Source organism: Rhagoletis zephyria, unplaced genomic scaffold, assembly GCF_001687245.7.
Source record: "Rhagoletis zephyria isolate East Lansing unplaced genomic scaffold, Rhagoletis_zephyria_1.1 Rzeph_scaffold_01864, whole genome shotgun sequence".
Taxonomy (NCBI): Eukaryota; Metazoa; Arthropoda; class Insecta; order Diptera; family Tephritidae; genus Rhagoletis; species Rhagoletis zephyria.
The window spans coordinates 46321-63803 of record NW_016158948.1 but is presented as its reverse complement, the minus strand read 5'-3'; the positions used below and the strand labels follow the sequence as shown (position 1 = coordinate 63803).

Below are 17483 nucleotides of genomic sequence, written 5' to 3'. Positions count from 1 at the left end.
TAAATATTATCAATGCCAAGCGCAGAGCGAGTAAATGTAGTACTCAATGATTAACTGTAGATACTATATACATAATGTATGTGTTTCATCATTTTCAGAATGGGCTAGCCCACCTTTTGCTGAGCTCATAGCTTCATGGTCATATCCCTAGCCATATAAGGATATATGTGTAAATGTGTATGCATACGCGCTATATACATATGTATGGATGTATGTACATAAAAGGGAAATTATCAATGAAAAGATATACATACATATGTATGTATCTCGATATGCACGCATGTATGTACATAAAAGGGAAATTATCAATGAAAAGATATACATACATACATATGTATGTACCTCGATATGCACGCATGTATGTACATAAATTTCCTAGTTCATGAACGAAAAAGAAAACTTAAATTTTTCGCATATGTACATATTTTTGAAGTACATATGTAGCAGATCATGTAATATAGTTTCCAAAAACTAGGTTTCCTTTAAGCTTATCTATTGTGAGTATAGGATAAAAACTTAAAAAATTCCTTACTAGCATAAAAAAGAATAATACAAAATAATAAATTCAATTCGAATGGAAAAAATATACAAAGTTATTAAACTATGTACATTAGACCGTACCACCTTAGAATACTTCCTTAGCGAAAGTTCAATGATTTTTGGAGAGCTTTAATTTACTGAAAGTAGGGTGGTAAAAATTGAGATCTGAAGAACTAGAACGAGGTGCTTGAGGTCAATGGTCTTTGGAAAAGCAAACTGTTTCCTCGAGGCAAATACATCTATATACATACATATGTAACATACTTTAAGATCCGACAACAAATGCCAATGTAGATACAATGACAAGTGTTCACAGGTTGATTTTTTTTTTAAATATTCACAATGTTTTTCAAGTAAAATTTTTTTGTTATTTTTCTAAAAAAATATTGTCCAAGCTTTAATCAAAACTATATATTGTTTGAGTCACTGTATATCGGAAAATAAAAAAAGGCGAATATGCCTTGCAATAATATCTTGGCGACTTATCTTTGTAATTTTTTGTTGCTTCTGGCCTCTAAAGTGTCAAAAAAAAAAAATATAGCGCTTTTTTAGCATAAAATTAAAAAACCCCAGGCATATGCAGGTAGAGCAGTGTTAAGAACAGTTGATTTGATTTTTTTTCATTATTTGGTCTCTGAAATGTCAAATATTTTTAATTTCTTTTTATAAAAATCAAAATTATCAAGGCCTATTTGTCTCTGAAACCCTATTTCATACAAAAGAAGCACAAACGCTGATTACTGGGCATTGCAAAGAATGCATCGATGCTGCCGAAAGCAAAACAAATTACCAAGAAAGAAAGTCACAATTTTATTTTTTTTAATTTAGTAAATTTTTGTTTTGTATTTCACATGGAACACTGATGTAAAAAATACAAAATATTTTTTGACAGTTTACAGACCAGTCTCTTCGAAAGACTTCAAAGATTAATACCCAATTGTTTACCTAAAATTTTTTTGATATAAGCAATTTTTTATGGGACCTACATTCCATTTGGATTTTGGGAGACTCATAAAAAATAGTTAATATCAAAAAATTGTTAAATAAACCATTGGGTATTATTCTTTGAAGTCTGTTGAAGAAAAATACAGTTAGTCGATTTAAAATATGTACATAGAAAGCACCTCTTAAATGTTTTTGAATAGGGTACATTTATTTCGATATAGAAAAATACAGGGGGCGAGGGCAATAAAATTCCGACCACTCAAGTGTATGTACATTCGTACATATGTAGGTGCACACATGTCTCCTCATACTACAAAAAGTAAAATTTTTTTAACATTGAAACGTTATAAAACCTCACAAAATATGACTTAAAAAAAAACTACAAATCAAAAAAGGTAATCGCTGACAGCGGTGGGATTCGAACCCACGCCCTTTCGGACTGGTGCCTAAAACCAGCGCCTTAGACCGCTCGGCCACGCTGCCTCTTGCCAGCTCGTTGCACAATGTCGTTTTTGTGCTACACTATACAAACATAGATACACAGGCAAAAGCAAACATATCACACAACGCTTATCGCACGCGAGAACGAAGGTCACAACAAACGTATGCAAAGCGCTTTTGAATGAATGAATTTGCTCGAGGCGGCTATTGTGAATGGCCAGCTCATGAAAATTTTCTGACGACGACCTGTGACCAGTGTTGCCAGGTTACTCATTTGGCCGTCATTTTTAAGATTTTTTACGGCCATGACAATTTGACGATTTTTTGCCCCAATGACGATTTTGCTTTATGTGCAAATTTGGTTTGTTCTCAACATTAAAGCCAAATAAAAATTGCAGTGTAAACACTTGTTTACCATTTCTGATAATACATAATTATCGTATCCAAATTATTTCATGTGGCAGCACTAACAGCATTTGTCGATAAGTAGTTTCCTTCTTTATTTCATCACTATTTGTGTAGTTTTTGGGGCCAAATTCGTAGTTTTTGCGTTGTGTACTGATACATATTTTATTGAGCGAAGGAAATTATGAATAAGTTATTTAGCAAAACTTGTAAGTATGAACAGTTTTTAATGCACATGGTAAAGTTGCAGTTGGCAAATATTTGATTATCTCTTTAGCTCAGCTGTCGAGCCAGAAGATGCTGCTTTGCAAGAAAACTCAACTTTTGAGGGAATTTTGTTCACACGGGACTTATTAAAAGGAAATGGTTGTTCTTTTTTTTTAGTTTTATCCAAACAGCGATATAATTAAGAGTTTCAAAGATTAAATGTAGCATTAGAAATTGTACCTGATTAAAGCTTAGTATGAAGTTCTCAAGAAAATCGAAAATTTCATACACAATCACACTCAAGAAGTGAAAAAGAAATCTTCTATAAAAATTTCACAAATCAGTCGTCTGAAGATCTTAAGAAAAAAACCCTCGTATATTTAGTTCTTCAAGAAAATTTACTCCAACAGCAAAGTTATTTTTCAAGCAACAAAAAAAAGCTGTAAAACATAATATGTACTAGAGAAAAACTTTGTAACAAAAACAAATGTTATACGACTTATCCAAAGTTTCACTAATCAATTTAAAATTTAATTTTCCGAACAAAAATGTGTAATTTTAAATTTTAACAGGCTGATGAATTTAAAATCGATTAGTCCAGACGAGCATTAATGATCTAAAAATTCGATTTTATTGCGATTAAAAATATTTTTGTTAAAAGTAATGCGAATTTTAAAAATTCGTAAATAAGTTAAACTTTTTATTTTTTACGTATATGTACCAATCATAAAAAAAACCAAAAAAGAAACTTCCTGGTTCTGTTTATTTTAATTTTTTATATGTTGACGATTTTTGAGAACCAAACTGACGCTTTCTTACTTTAGTGACCTGGCAACACTGCCTGTGGCGATGACGACGACAGCAGAGAAAATTCATTCAAAATACGCCCGATGGTGTAGAACAAAAATGTATGAATGAAACAATATGCCTTGGAAAGAATAAATTTTGTGTACATACTTACATTCATACATACATGCATATGTACATATATGGGGTTGTTGTTGTGGAAAAGCGTGAGGGTCGAGCGGCAAACGAACGAGCGAGCGAACGTATGATAAGGTAAGCATGTCGCGCAGGTTCTTATGAGCTCATGTGTGGATGTAGTACATATGTATGCAATTGCAAATTTAAATGCAGAAAATGTTGAAATTACACACATACATACCTACTTACTCAATGAACGTTGAAGAAAGCGCTGTATAAAAACATGCTAAGTATAAGGTGTTTTTTTTGGCATGCGGAATCCATTTCGGCACTTATGTATATTTTTCTTAAAACTTCCACCAGAGGGCGTAAATTGATTTTAGACCCATGGCTTCTTCGTAGAGTCCTCCCTATGCTATACGCGCATAGTAAAATAATTTATCCGCCGTAATGTACATACAGTCACTCACAGAAGTATTCGTAAATTAGTTTTTTCACAATATTCAAAATGTTTTCCATCATAAATCTTTTTCGTTAATTTTCATTCAAAATATAGCTCATTTTATAACAAAAACCATATAAATCATTCTTGCAACCTTTGTACATAATTCATAAAAATGGAGCAAACTTAAAAAAAAATGTCCATCAAAATTTCTAACCTTCTAGTATAATAAAGTGCAAGTTTCAAGTAGCTAAAAATTACCGCTGATTTTTTAGATTTTTTTTTTGTCGAGGGTGTTGCGCCCCCGGTCATAGACGAGACGAAGCTTCATCTGCCTCGGGAGACACGAACGACAATAGCACAACTTCGCTCCGGCTACTGCAGCAGGTTAAACTCCTACCTGAGTAGATTAAATGAGGATGTGCCAAATGAGTGTCAGGCATGCGGAGAGACCCCACATGACTCGAAACACCTCTTCGCATGCCCGGAAAACCCGACAACCCTAACGGCCTTGTCCCTGTGGACCAACCCTACAGAAGCTGCACGCTTCCTAGGGCTGCCGTTAGTGGAACTTGATGACAACGACTGAGATACCAACCGTCCTGGGCTGGGTTGTTGTAGCCGCTACAACAACAACAACAACCTATTTACCGACGTCCACAAAACGTACTTAAATTATGAAGGCAACACTTATCCACCCTATTGAATGCCAGCAGAGCTGAAATTAGTGGAGAAGACGAACCCGAGTCCCCAGTCTATGACGATGTCACACCGCCTGACTATGAGGTGGTATGAATAGCGATTATGCGGCTGAAAAACAACAAAGCTGCTGGAGTTGACGGCCTGCTAGCCGAGCTATTCAAGTACTTTTTGATTTTTATTTTATTTATTTACGACGAATGGAATTTAATTGTGCTCTGCCCAATCCTCAAGGCGATCCCGCACTACACGCCAACTATTGCGGGATCAGCCTTCTTAGCATGGTTTACAAGGTCTAATCGAGTGTATTGTGTGAAAGACTGAAGCCCACCGACAACGAACTGATTGGACCTTATCAGTTTGGCTTTAGACCTGGCCAATCGGAACGCATAATCTATTTGCCGATTTCAAAGCCGCTTTCGATAGCACGAAAAGGAGTTGTCTTTATGCCGCGATGTCTTAATTTTTTATCCCCGCGAAAATAATACGACTGTGTAAAATGACGTTGAGCAATACCACTTGCTCGGTAAGGACCTCTCCGAGCCGTTTGATATCAAACGAGGTTTCACGTGATTTCTGTAATCTGATGTTGGTGAAGATAATAAGAGCCCCAAAACTGAATAGCTCATGCACAATACTTTAGTATAAGAGCATACAATTACAGACGACATCAACATTATCGGTGTGTTCTGCCTTCTCTGGATTACGTAGAGAACGGACTGTTCTACCCCCTCTGAATTAAATAGAGAAGCAAAGCGAATGAGTGGTGGTTAACGAGAACAAAATCAACAGAGTCAGAGCATAAGCGTCTTGGAACTCACGTCGCTGTTGACAGTTACAAGTTTGGCAAAGCCAAATACAAATGTAAAGATAAATATACAGATACAGATAATCAAAGATAAATACGAAGATGAAAACAAAGAAAATTTTTCTGATGGAAAAATAAATAAAAACGGCTATTTCTTGTTTGCGAATGGCGGTTTATTATACTTTTCTCCTTCCTTATTCATTTCTTGAATGACTTAACGGTCTTTGAAGGGCATAATCTGTGCTTCTTGACTTTTTAAATATAACTCCATTTACAGTTCGTCAAGAACCTTTATATTACATATCAGACGGGTTCGAGGTTATTCTAGATCGGATGTCCAAACNACATCAACATTATCGGTGTGTTCTGCCTTCTCTGGATTACGTAGAGAACGGACTGTTCTACCCCCTCTGAATTAAATAGAGAAGCAAAGCGAATGAGTGGTGGTTAACGAGAACAAAATCAACAGAGTCAGAGCATAAGCGTCTTGGAACTCACGTCGCTGTTGACAGTTACAAGTTTGGCAAAGCCAAATACAAATGTAAAGATAAATATACAGATACAGATAATCAAAGATAAATACGAAGATGAAAACAAAAAAAAATATTGAGAAATGGAAGGAGATTAAGATTAAGAATGAAATTGAAAGTAACATGAAATGTATTCGCTTCCATAGGCTGACTCAGGTGGACTCGATTTTTTTTTTCGGCAACGCACGCGTATATTCTAGCTCTGACTAAAACAAACTCTTTTTTTTCGAAAAAGGTTTTTATGACTGTTTTCCTGCTCGACGAAAAATAAAATGTCTCCGATTGGAGCACAGTACATTTATCACTAATTTTACTAGTAAGCATTTCTTTATCCTGAAAACAAGCAGGAAAAAAATTGCGAAAAATTTGCGCCGAACAGTTGCTACTAATTTTTAATAGTTTTTCATCTCTTTATTTCTCTTACGTTCACTTTCTTCTATCTACTATTTTCTAGTGGAAAAATAAATAAAAACGGCTATTTCTTGTTTGCGAATGGCGGTTTATTATACTTTTCTCCTTCCTTATTCATTTCTTGAATGACTTAACGGTCTTTGAAGGACATAATCTGTGCTTCTTGACTTTTTAAATATAACTCCATTTACAGTCCGTCAAGAAATGTTATATTACATATCAAACGGGTTCGAGCTTGTCCGCATGGTCGCATGTCCAAATTCAAATATACCTGAGCATACATATGTCCTTAGAGCTAAACTTATTGAACCGCCAGTGCCGCAAATCTATAAGACATCACTTTTCGCAAGCACTTCGATAGCCAATAATTTTAATTTTTCAGCTTTTAGAACTAAATATTTAGTTATTTCAGTAAATTATTTAGTTATTCTTAGCACGATGCCTTATTCTAACCATTCGTTTTAAAATAATCTGCAGTTTTTCTCAAACCTAATTAATTCATAGCCAATATCCTAATTTATTTTTATGTTTATAAAAGAATAGTGCTATATTTGCAATTAATGAAATCTTTTATCCAACCGTTATCCTTCGTCTTGAATGAAAATCAATATTGCTGAAAGAGAATGAAATGTTGTATCGTTGGAGGCCTTCATTCAATCGGTGGCGGCGGTAGCAGCTTAGCAGCTGACACAGTTAAAATATGTATTATTTTTGTATATAATACGTATGCACATTAGGGTGGTCAAAAAAAAAATGGTTTAATGCTATTACCCCCTAGCATTGTTCCATATCGAAAAAATATACCCCGATTTGTTTTATTTTGAAATCAAAATTAGAGGCCGCTCAAACCGCTCAAAGTTTACATAGACAACATATGGAAAAAACAACATTCAATCAATATTTTCGATCGCAAAGCTGTGATTCAGGAGACTTCCTATAAGAATATACAATTGTTTATTTAACCCTCTTTTAATACTAAAAAATTTTGATTGGTTCCCTTATTGCATTTTCTGCTGTTTTTGGCGGACCTATAAAATATGGTTACTAGAAAAAAAAAAGTTAAATAAACAATTGGGTATTATTAATGCTAATCTCCTGAAGAGAAACAGAATTTTCCGATTGAAAAATATGGATTTTCAAGAATGGTATATTTCTACGAAACGTTTTTTCCCATATAAAATACATAGAAAACTGCGAGCGCTTTGCGCGTCCTCTAAATTTGATTTAAAAAAAAAATATCGCTGTATATTTTTTTTCGGTACAGAACAATCCTAGAGGGTGAGGCATAAAAATTCCGACTTTACTTTTTCACATGCATTTTTTTTACCACCCTAACACAGATGCATACATACAAGTATATATGTCTATGAGCATAAACATACAAACGCAAAAATTGGCTGAATGAATTTACTATACTTATGCACCATGTGTATGTATGTATGCATATGCCTAAGCACGTCCGGATGCTTGATTGCAACTGTAATATTGTCAGTAGGCAGCGGAAAAGGCATACGGCAAGCCAGTTAGTCAACAGCAGCCATAAAAATGTGCTTACAAAACAGCTATGTAACTAATGCATACATACATTATAAAAAATTATATATACATTATAATTCTAAATATTAACATGAATATATTTGTACATATGTAAATATCGATGATCCTCTGCAATAACAACACAACTCAAAATTCAAAAAATATATATATAAAAAGTGTTTACTACTGTTAAGTGTCTCTAATCCTTGTCTAATGCATGCCTGATCCTTAATTCATACTTTAGTAAGCTTTACTGGATACTCATTTTAGTAAGGGTAAGACAAGGATTAGCGACATGGGAAAGTTAATAGTAGTTAGGATTTATTTATTTTATTTTTTTTAATTTCGAGTTGTGTCGTTATTGAAGGGGGCCATCGGTATGTACATATGTATGCATGTATAAACATGTTATAATAATTGTGTGAATGGGCGGAAAAACTGATGGGCGAGGTAAAAATGACAAGTAAATAGATTAGTTGTTTGATAAACTGACTAGCGAGTCAGCACGACAAATAAACGAATTTAGGTTACCTGCTTGCACACATTATGAATGGACGAATGGAACGATTTATTGAACGATAGGGACGAGTAGAAAGAAGCAAGTAGACGGGAGTGTGTGCAAAATTATGAATAAAAATGTGAACAATCTATGGTATACACAAATGCATATGTGTATGTAGATAAAGAAATGAGGTTATAGCGAATAGAAATAGTAAGGCAGTTTAAAAGTGAGCGATGTATGTATTTAATTAAATTTTAGCAATTTTTTTCAAGAAAATTTAAGAGATTGAAAAATTTGAAAGTTTCCCACAGCTGTTTCGGTTTATATATCGACACCTGAGTGGAAGATCGACCTATCTCGGCAGCCACTTCGAAAACGCCCTGCATTGTGAAAAGAGCTTAGTTACGTCAACTAAATATGTTGCTCTTAACACATGATTTGGTTATATTTACATTATTTGGTTATGGTTCCCAAATCATGTGTTCAACACGGACTACGTCGGGTATGCTGCTACCTGAGTGTGGAAGATCGACATATCACGGCAGCCAGTTCGAAAACGCCCTATCTCGGAAAACTTTTCAAGAACGCCCTATTTCAGAATTTGATTGAAAAACGCCCTATCTCAGAATTCAGTTCAAAAACGCCATATCTCAGCACATTTTCAATAGATATTCAGCTGAGACAGGGTGTTCATCAACCAAATTCTGAAATGGGGTGTTGTTCAATAAAATTCTGAAGTTAGGTGTTCTTCAATCAAGAGCTGAAGTAGGGAATTCACTTTAACATATATTAGAGTTATAGCGCAAAAACACATATCTGAGTAATCAGCTGTATTGAAGCTATATATGTACAGTGAGACATCCCTTGGGCGGACACTCACCGTCAGCCATATATTGTGCGCCCAAGAGAGGTGTCCGCTCAATGGAAGGCATGCTTATTTTAGAACTTTTTAATGTTTTAATTAATTAAATAGTCACTATTTCTTATTTGAATAAAAGATATTGATATTACATCGTTCACACAAAAATGTGCATGTATTTTTTCAAAAGTGCATATTTCATTTATGTGCGTAAGTACAGATTAAGTAATAACAAAATAAAAATAAATATTACATTTCAGTCCATAAACTACATAAAACCATAAATTCATTACATAAAAACTGGGAAGTTTTCGATTGACGTAAGTTTTATTTTTAATTTTTTTCAGTGTCAGTACCTTTTTCATCAAAAGTTTTCATGTTTTTATCAGTAACAAAATCCAGCCAGAAATCTAAATTTTCGGTACATTTATTTGCTATTATCTATTGTTATAAATTCATCAGAATTGGAATTGGATTCTGCAAGGGTTTCTGATAATTCAAATAACGAACCTAAACCACTGCGCAAACCAAACTAAATGTGTGCATAAAAATCACATTTTATGCGGGAAGTCCCCCTTTTCCATTTAGTAGTCCGCATATGAGGAGTTCGCGTCCGCTCAACGAAGGTTTTTGTTTGATTTGTTATGAAAAGAAATCTTAATGTCCGTTCGCGTCCGCTCAATAGAGGCTTTTGTGTAAATTTTATGCAAAATAACTGTCCGCGTCCGGCCAAGAGAGTGTCCGCTGAAGAGAGAGTAATTTGTTCCGAAATTTGTACTTAAAACTTGGTATAGGAAAAAATGTCCGCCCAAGGGAGATGTCCGTCTAATAGAGGTGTCCGTTAGGAGAGGTTTCACTGTATATGTTAAAGTGAACCTATTTCGATAATTTTAAGGAATAATTAGGTAATATTAATAAAGCCGTTATGTGCAAAATTTTAGTAAAATAACTTCAAAACTTAGGGAGATATTTATAAAACAGTTAACATTTAATCAAAATTTCAAGTACCGTTATCTCCAAAACCGGGGCCAAACTGGCGAAACGTGGGATGCCATTGAATTTAGAACGTCCCAATTAAGTGAGTTCAACTTTCAAAATCTTTGCTCAAATTTTACAACTTGCACAGCGTAAATTGAACCCAGCTTATTATTTTGTTTTCTATTTCAGCGATCTAAATTTTTATTGCTCGTGAAGAGTCATATATAAAACATAGCTATGCCCACAAATTAAAAACTACACTTTTTGTTTTGAAAGTGTACTGTTTTTTTAGATTTGCCCATATACAAGAAAAGAAAATTCCTATAAGTACACAATTTTTAAGCAAACAAAATACAATCACGTCTAATATAAACGACTAGCCATTCGGTTGAGGGATGGTAAGTGCGTACATACAAGTGCATGTATGTACATATGTACGTTGTGTGGGGGTGGGTGATTGGATGACAGGAGTGGTTGGTTGCCTAGGCCAATAGCTAACGCTGTGAGAACGTTAAAGCAGACGAAGTGCTGTATAATATAAAACACGATGAGCCAAGGAACGAAATACGAAAAATATTAGTATTTGTATCATTTGCATACATATGTACATACAAATACTTACTTTATCAGGCGCTAGTTTTATGCTACTACTAAAGTACAGCGTTACCGTTCGGGGCGATCGGCTAGATTGGACAAAAAAAAACGGCTAAAATGTTTCATCTAGAATCAAATTTTTTCTAAATGCATAAATTACAATTAGAAAGACTAGAAAATCCATTGAATTTTTTTGGTTAATAAAGACTATAAGTAGCTAGGTTGCTTTTTGTCCCGCAAAATGGCTATATTAGCAGAAAGTATGGCACAAAAATAAAGTGGTGTAAAGCTGTGAAAGGGCTGAGGAAAACAGGCCAACATTATTTCGAGAAAAGAAAACGCCGTGATACAAACACAAAAGGTAGTTTAATTTATTGACATTCGTTGTTGTTGCGGACCACTTAAATTTTAACAAGTTTATGACATTTAACTAAAATCATGCCACCAGATTTACTAGCAGACAAATTTTTGTTTCTTGAAAAAGTAAAAAAAAATTTGAAATTATATGAAAATATTAAAAAAGTTGCGCATTTCCAAACTGCCAGAAATTTTCCGAGGATAGGGTACGTAGTACGATCTAATGCAGTTTGAGACAAATTGCTGACGGAAAATATTTTTAAACCTCTAAAAGATGTACCGTTATCCGTGGAACAGGAAGGAGGTCGAGTTAAAATGATGCCCTGCAACTTGTAACAGTACCAATTTTTGGATTCTCTGAACTTTCTGATAAAGATGTGGTGCTGCTAAAAAATATATATACAAAAATATAAGCAGTATTTGTCACATAAGTTATGCACATAAGATGAAAACTACTGCAGTTTCATTTTATAAAACTTAAAAAGTATGTTTGCACAATGTATTGTCTTCCCAGAGAGTTTTGCTCTACATCGAAATTCGTGCTCTTTTATTTTCTAAGTGTAGCGAATAAAACTTCACACTTAAATTTAAGACATTCATAACAAAAATTTTATGCAGAAAATCCCGCTACGTCCCCCCAAAAATAAACTGAAACGCAAAATTGAAGCAAATTTTGCCTATTTTTCTTTAGTTTATTTAACGTGTATTATTTTTTATGAATATATAGCTCATTACTTAACAAACAACATATACTACAAACAGATTTCACACTTTGTGTAAAAATTATGAAAATTCTGCGAAATTTCAGCAAAATTTTAAAGCTTTTAAACAGCTAAAATGGCGCGTCCCAGTTTATATGTGTTTGGGCCACTCGCTCAAAGCAAAAATCATTGAAATCGGCTCACTATTTGATTGTTTTTCAATTTTATATAACACAGTCCGATATACAAATTTTCTCAGAGATAAGACTAGCCATTTCTAATACATTTTGGATCACTAAATTTGTGAAAATAAAAACTTGTATATTTGAATTTTAATAAAATAAGGCGAATAGCAAATAGCAAAGTCGGCTAATTTTTTTTTTTGCAAAACGGCTAACAAATCGGCTGCCGGATAACCGAATTTTCTCCGGCTGTTTGCTATCGCAACCGGCTAAATCTAGCCGGAAAACGACTAAAATGGCAACACTGCTAAAGTACTAGATTTTCTAAAAAAAAAAACAAAGATGTGGGTACACATACATATGTACATTCATAGGCACATACATATGCCTAAATAGTACGTGTGTATTTATGTAGAAACGTTTACTCGTAGTGTACACAACTTATGGTCGATACTAGCAGCAGCCAAGGGCAAACCCACAAAACATTTCCCAGACGATTTGCCGATCGCTGCACGAATTTACCGACCCACTCAACACATATTGTACATGCATATGTATATAAACATGTGCGTGTGTATGTACATAAATGCATATTCGTATAAACTTTTACAAAAATCATGAATGAACACCTTAGCGTTGAGTGTGTAATGTAAGCGTGCGGGCGTGTGTATTTATCAGGTATGCGTGGGTGGTTAGGTTGAAGTGGTTGAAGTGGCTGCTAGGCCCAGAGGGCGGCAGCACACTTAGGCCCGATCAGGGCCCATTGTGAGCGCGCATTGCACCGAGTACTTGAACGTCCAAAAAATAAACAAANATTAATATACCCTTGTGCACAAGTGCGCTCGGGTATAAAAACATGCAACAACCGAAATGCCATCAAACACGCACGCGATGTTGAGTGACATGTAGTGAAAATTTGAAAATTTCACGAAGTGCGTAGGGGGAAATTTTAAGTGAAAAGCAGCGACACGAAAATAATTCAATAGTTAGTGCGGCTAAATGTCAGCAAGACAGCCAGGTATATTTATTTTATTTGTACTATTTGTATTGTAATTGCACCCACGATTGCCAGTACGGCGAAGTTGTAAAAAGGAAGCTTTTTTTCTTGTACGCCAACATTATTTGCTCGTACAACTCATACATAAAAAAATGCGCTTTTAACAGGCCACCAGCATGCATACTAAATGAAAACTGCAATTTTCAATCGAAAGTTTTATATGGATATACATTAGGGTGGTGCAAAAATACTTGCGGGGAGAAAAAGTATAAAGTAATAAGCTCTCACCCCCTAGAATTTGTCTAAATGGAAAAAATAATAATTTGTTAACAGTGGCGGATCCAGCGGGGGGTTTTGGGGGTTAAACTACGTGTCAGTCCTACCCCCGTGGGTCCGCCACTGGATCCGCCACTGATTGTTAAATAAAATTATAGTTTAAAAAAACTAAAACCTCGCTGTTATAATTTTCATTCGTACTGTCATCACGTATGTAACTTGAGAATAGAAATCGCTGCATCTTTTAGGCGCATCAATATTACATAGTTACATCCCGAGCTAATAAAAGGGAGGTAAAAAACAAGTTATATTTAGATCGGGCGATACTTGTCAGCGCTGTTGATCGTGACGCAATTAGCTTGTTTGACGAAAAACCCTGACAAATGGTCACGGAATAGGGCTCACATCACTTCACTCGATCAGGCCGAGATAAGAACATCAATACTGCGATTCCCAGAGATGATATACCAGCTAGGCTGTTCACAGCCGGTGCACATTGTTCGCAAAACCATGTTATTCCCGAAAAATCAGAAAAACTGCTCCGATGCGAAGGAAATTATAGGATCATAATATTTTCTTCTCGCTGAATCCAAATATGCCATAAAATTTGTACTTTAACAGTTGACAGCTGTCAAATCTTTAATTTGGAATTCCCGCAATACTAATATAGCTATGTAGAGTGACGTTCAACCTTCAGCTCTGTCCAAATTGGAAAGAAGAAATATCAAAAGTGTGATGCTGTTGGCGTATGCAAATGATATTTACATCGACTACCTCAAGCCCAAGGCCGTGGGCGTAACATTTACCAACTTACAATTAGAGAATACTTTACGTCATAAATGAGGAAACCGAAATTCTTGTAAAATAGTACAGTTAATACGAAGAAGTTAAGATGTACTAACATTCACTGAACAAGCTGAACACTAAACTTCTGTACACCACTTCCAGCGCTACAATGGCAATAAGTAAATCGTCTAGCAGGCAAGTCTTGGATAACTCTGACGAAGCACCAGGGGGCTAGGCCAAGCCAAAAGCTTAATAAAAGGTAGAACCTGGAGAGTTAATGGCTTCTAATTAGGTCCGATAAAGAGAAACAAAGGATTATTACGGGCATATTTACCTGCGGGGTACTGCAGACGAAGAGGCCTTTGGCATAAGTTAAGAATCTGGGCAAATGATCTCTGTCGCTTTTGTGACTCGACTAAAGAGACGCCATTATTGTACCTACTCCTTGCGATTGAGACCGTTTCCAGACGAGACGAGATTAGGTTAGGTAAGGTGGCAGCCCCGTGTAATCCGAGTTCACTTAGACAATGTGAGATTGTCCTTTGCGATACCACAATTTTGAACAGCCCCCTATATATTTACGAATTCGGCCAATATCAATGCCCCAGAGCTCCTCGGGGCTATATAGAAAGAGAAAGTCAAAGTGCTTCAACCTTAGCCTCGCAAACCCTAGGCACTTAAGAATGTAGCGTTGAGGTGATTCCATCTTCTTAACTGCGACATAAAGAGTCCAGTAGAATTTTCAGCCTTACTGCGTGAATACCGATAGGACAGTGACCCGTTAAAACCCCCACCAGAAGTGAGAGCTGTGGCATTGTGAGTGTAAGGAGTACCCTCAACCTCGATATTAAAATTCCCTTCAGCGCTCGCTGAGCTGACATGAGGCCCATCTATCAAAGAGTGTACCACAAGCGATCAATGGCACACCCAGTCCCTATGTATCCGGTGATAACGTTTCACGAGTACCTTCTCTGGCCCGGCCCACTCCTCCCTTGAGGCAAAGTGGACAGAGAAGAAGCTGTTACGAGCCATATTCCAGTACGAATCGCAAGGTACTGAAACTCCATGTCTGCAATTGATTGTAGATTGAACTCCAAAATCATGGGACAAAAATTCGTATATTGAGTGTCTTTGCTTCTCCATGCAAAGTGTGTTGAGATGGTATCCGAAGGTAACACCTGACAGTTCGAAGTGTGATGTTTTAAAGGTTCTGCAGCTTTGTCCACTTCGTCCTGCTACATAGTCCCTGAAAAACAACTATCATTGCGTGATTCAGAACGGAGCTTGTAACTTTGACTTGTAACTTGTAAATTTGACTTGTTAGTTGAAAATTTCAGATGGAAAACCCTTGCTTTGCAATTCATACTAATCGTTTTTTTATCTACCTCTATCTTCTTTTGAATAAAATTTTTATCTCGGAAATTTCAAAACAAATTTCTGTATACAATTTTTCTATTTCTTAAACCCCGAATGCGAGCAAATGTTCCATGCTTTTTACTAGGAAAATTGTAGTTGTAATTACAAGAAATCAACCACTCAATGAATTTGTCAATAAATTTTAGCTTACACATTTGCCAAAATTAGTTAGCAACATTTTTATGAATGAAACTTTCGTTTATGGCAAAAGTCAAGAGCTATTCGTTATACAAGCCATAAAATTTGTAATAGCAATAAACGAAAAAGAAACCAGAAGCTCTAGGAAGGCAAAAAGTATTCAATTCAGCTGTAAGACCACAGAAAAATAATGTTTTTAATGAATGGGTGGGCAAGCAAAACAATGAAATGATGTCACTGTATGTTTGCAAAAAAAAAAAAAAACATACAAACATACAAACAAAGCTACAAAAAAATACACACAGAAAAGAATGAATTGAATGACTGGCAAGTTGATTGACTGTCTTGATTGTTTGAAGAGCTGTTGGTTGGCTTCGCGGCTGATTGAGAAAACCTCAGAATGGCAGTGGGTGTGTGCTATTATAGACACAAATATAAAGTACGCACGCATATATATGCAGTGCTGGAAAAAATAATAGCAACAAGAAACGTTGACAAATTTTGGATATTTTTCTTTTGTTTATTTAATGTTTAATAATTTTGTATAAAATTCCAACTCATTGCATAAAAAATATATAAATCAACATTTCAAATTTTGTGCAGAATTCACAAAAAAATCCTCAAATTTTAAAGATAATCTATAAAATTTTTAAACAATTAATAGTGGTGAGCAGTGCACGCTTCCAGGCCGTTGATTTTTTTTTTATTTTTTTTTTTATTTTTTTTGTGGAGGGTGTCGCGCGTTTTCTTCCATATAACGCGTAATCAAAATCTATTTTTATCTGGAAGAAAATGCCCAACACCCTCCATAAAAAATTCTAAAAAATCAACGGTAATTTCTTGCGACTTGAAACTTGCACTAAAATTGAACGGGCTACAAAACTGCATACTCGAAATTCTGAGTAAAATTTTTTAAATTTTACATAACAAGTAATAAAGTCTAAGTTCGGGCGAAGCCGAACATTAAATACCCGGCGCAAGTATTAAATATATGTTTTTTCACCTTTCCGAAACCTTCCGCTAGATGTGTATCAAGTTTGAGTAAATTAGCGTCCTTCAATTTCGAAATATTGAAGTTTCAAGCATTTCTGAAATTTACCGTTATATGAGAAGCGGCCGTTATTTTAGTCCGATTTCAATAATTTTCAACGTTTTGCTTATATGTGGCAAGCACAATAACCACACCGAGTTTGGTACAAATTGGTAGAACGGTTACCGATATACTTATATGTGATCATAAGTGGGCGGTGCCACGCCCATTTTCCAAAATTTTACCATAAACGTATTTCTTGGTAAAGAATTGTTGCAAGCATCAATTTTGAATAAATTAGCTTCAATATTTACTGATTTATCGAAGATTTTGTATTTCTCTAAATTACCGTTATATGGGATGTGGGCGTGGTTATTGTCCGATTTTAAAAAGTTTCGGCGATTTTTTATGCTGTACCAAGGCCAACAACTGTGCCAAGTTTGGAAGAAATTGGTGCAGCGGTTACCAAGATATACACATGTAACCATAAGTGGGCGTGGCTACGCCCATTTTCCAAAAATTTATAATATTCTTATTTTTCGTCTAAAAATTATTGTAAATATCAATTTTGAGTGAATTATCTTCAGTAGTTACTAAAATATCGCAGTTTTCGTATTTCTGGAAATTACCGTTATATGGGAAGTGGGCGTGGTTAAAGTCCGATTTCGCCCATTTTCAATACCAACCTACCTTGGATTAAGGGAAACCTACATACCAAATTTCGTTGAGATATCTCAATTTTTGCTCGAGTTATCGTGTACACGGACGGACGGACAGAC

At 35.2% G+C, this 17483-nt stretch overlaps 1 protein-coding gene and 1 non-coding gene across 2 annotated transcripts in view; both read right to left on the bottom strand.

The window, feature by feature from the left end:
• The window catches only part of Spred (Sprouty-related protein with EVH-1 domain), a 44664-nt gene that overhangs the window by 14745 nt on the left and 12436 nt on the right, over positions 1–17483 (bottom strand). The window lies entirely within an intron of this gene.
• Positions 1889–1968, bottom strand: TRNAL-UAG (transfer RNA leucine (anticodon UAG)). Its single transcript has one exon. It is a non-coding gene; the product is annotated as a tRNA-Leu (tRNA).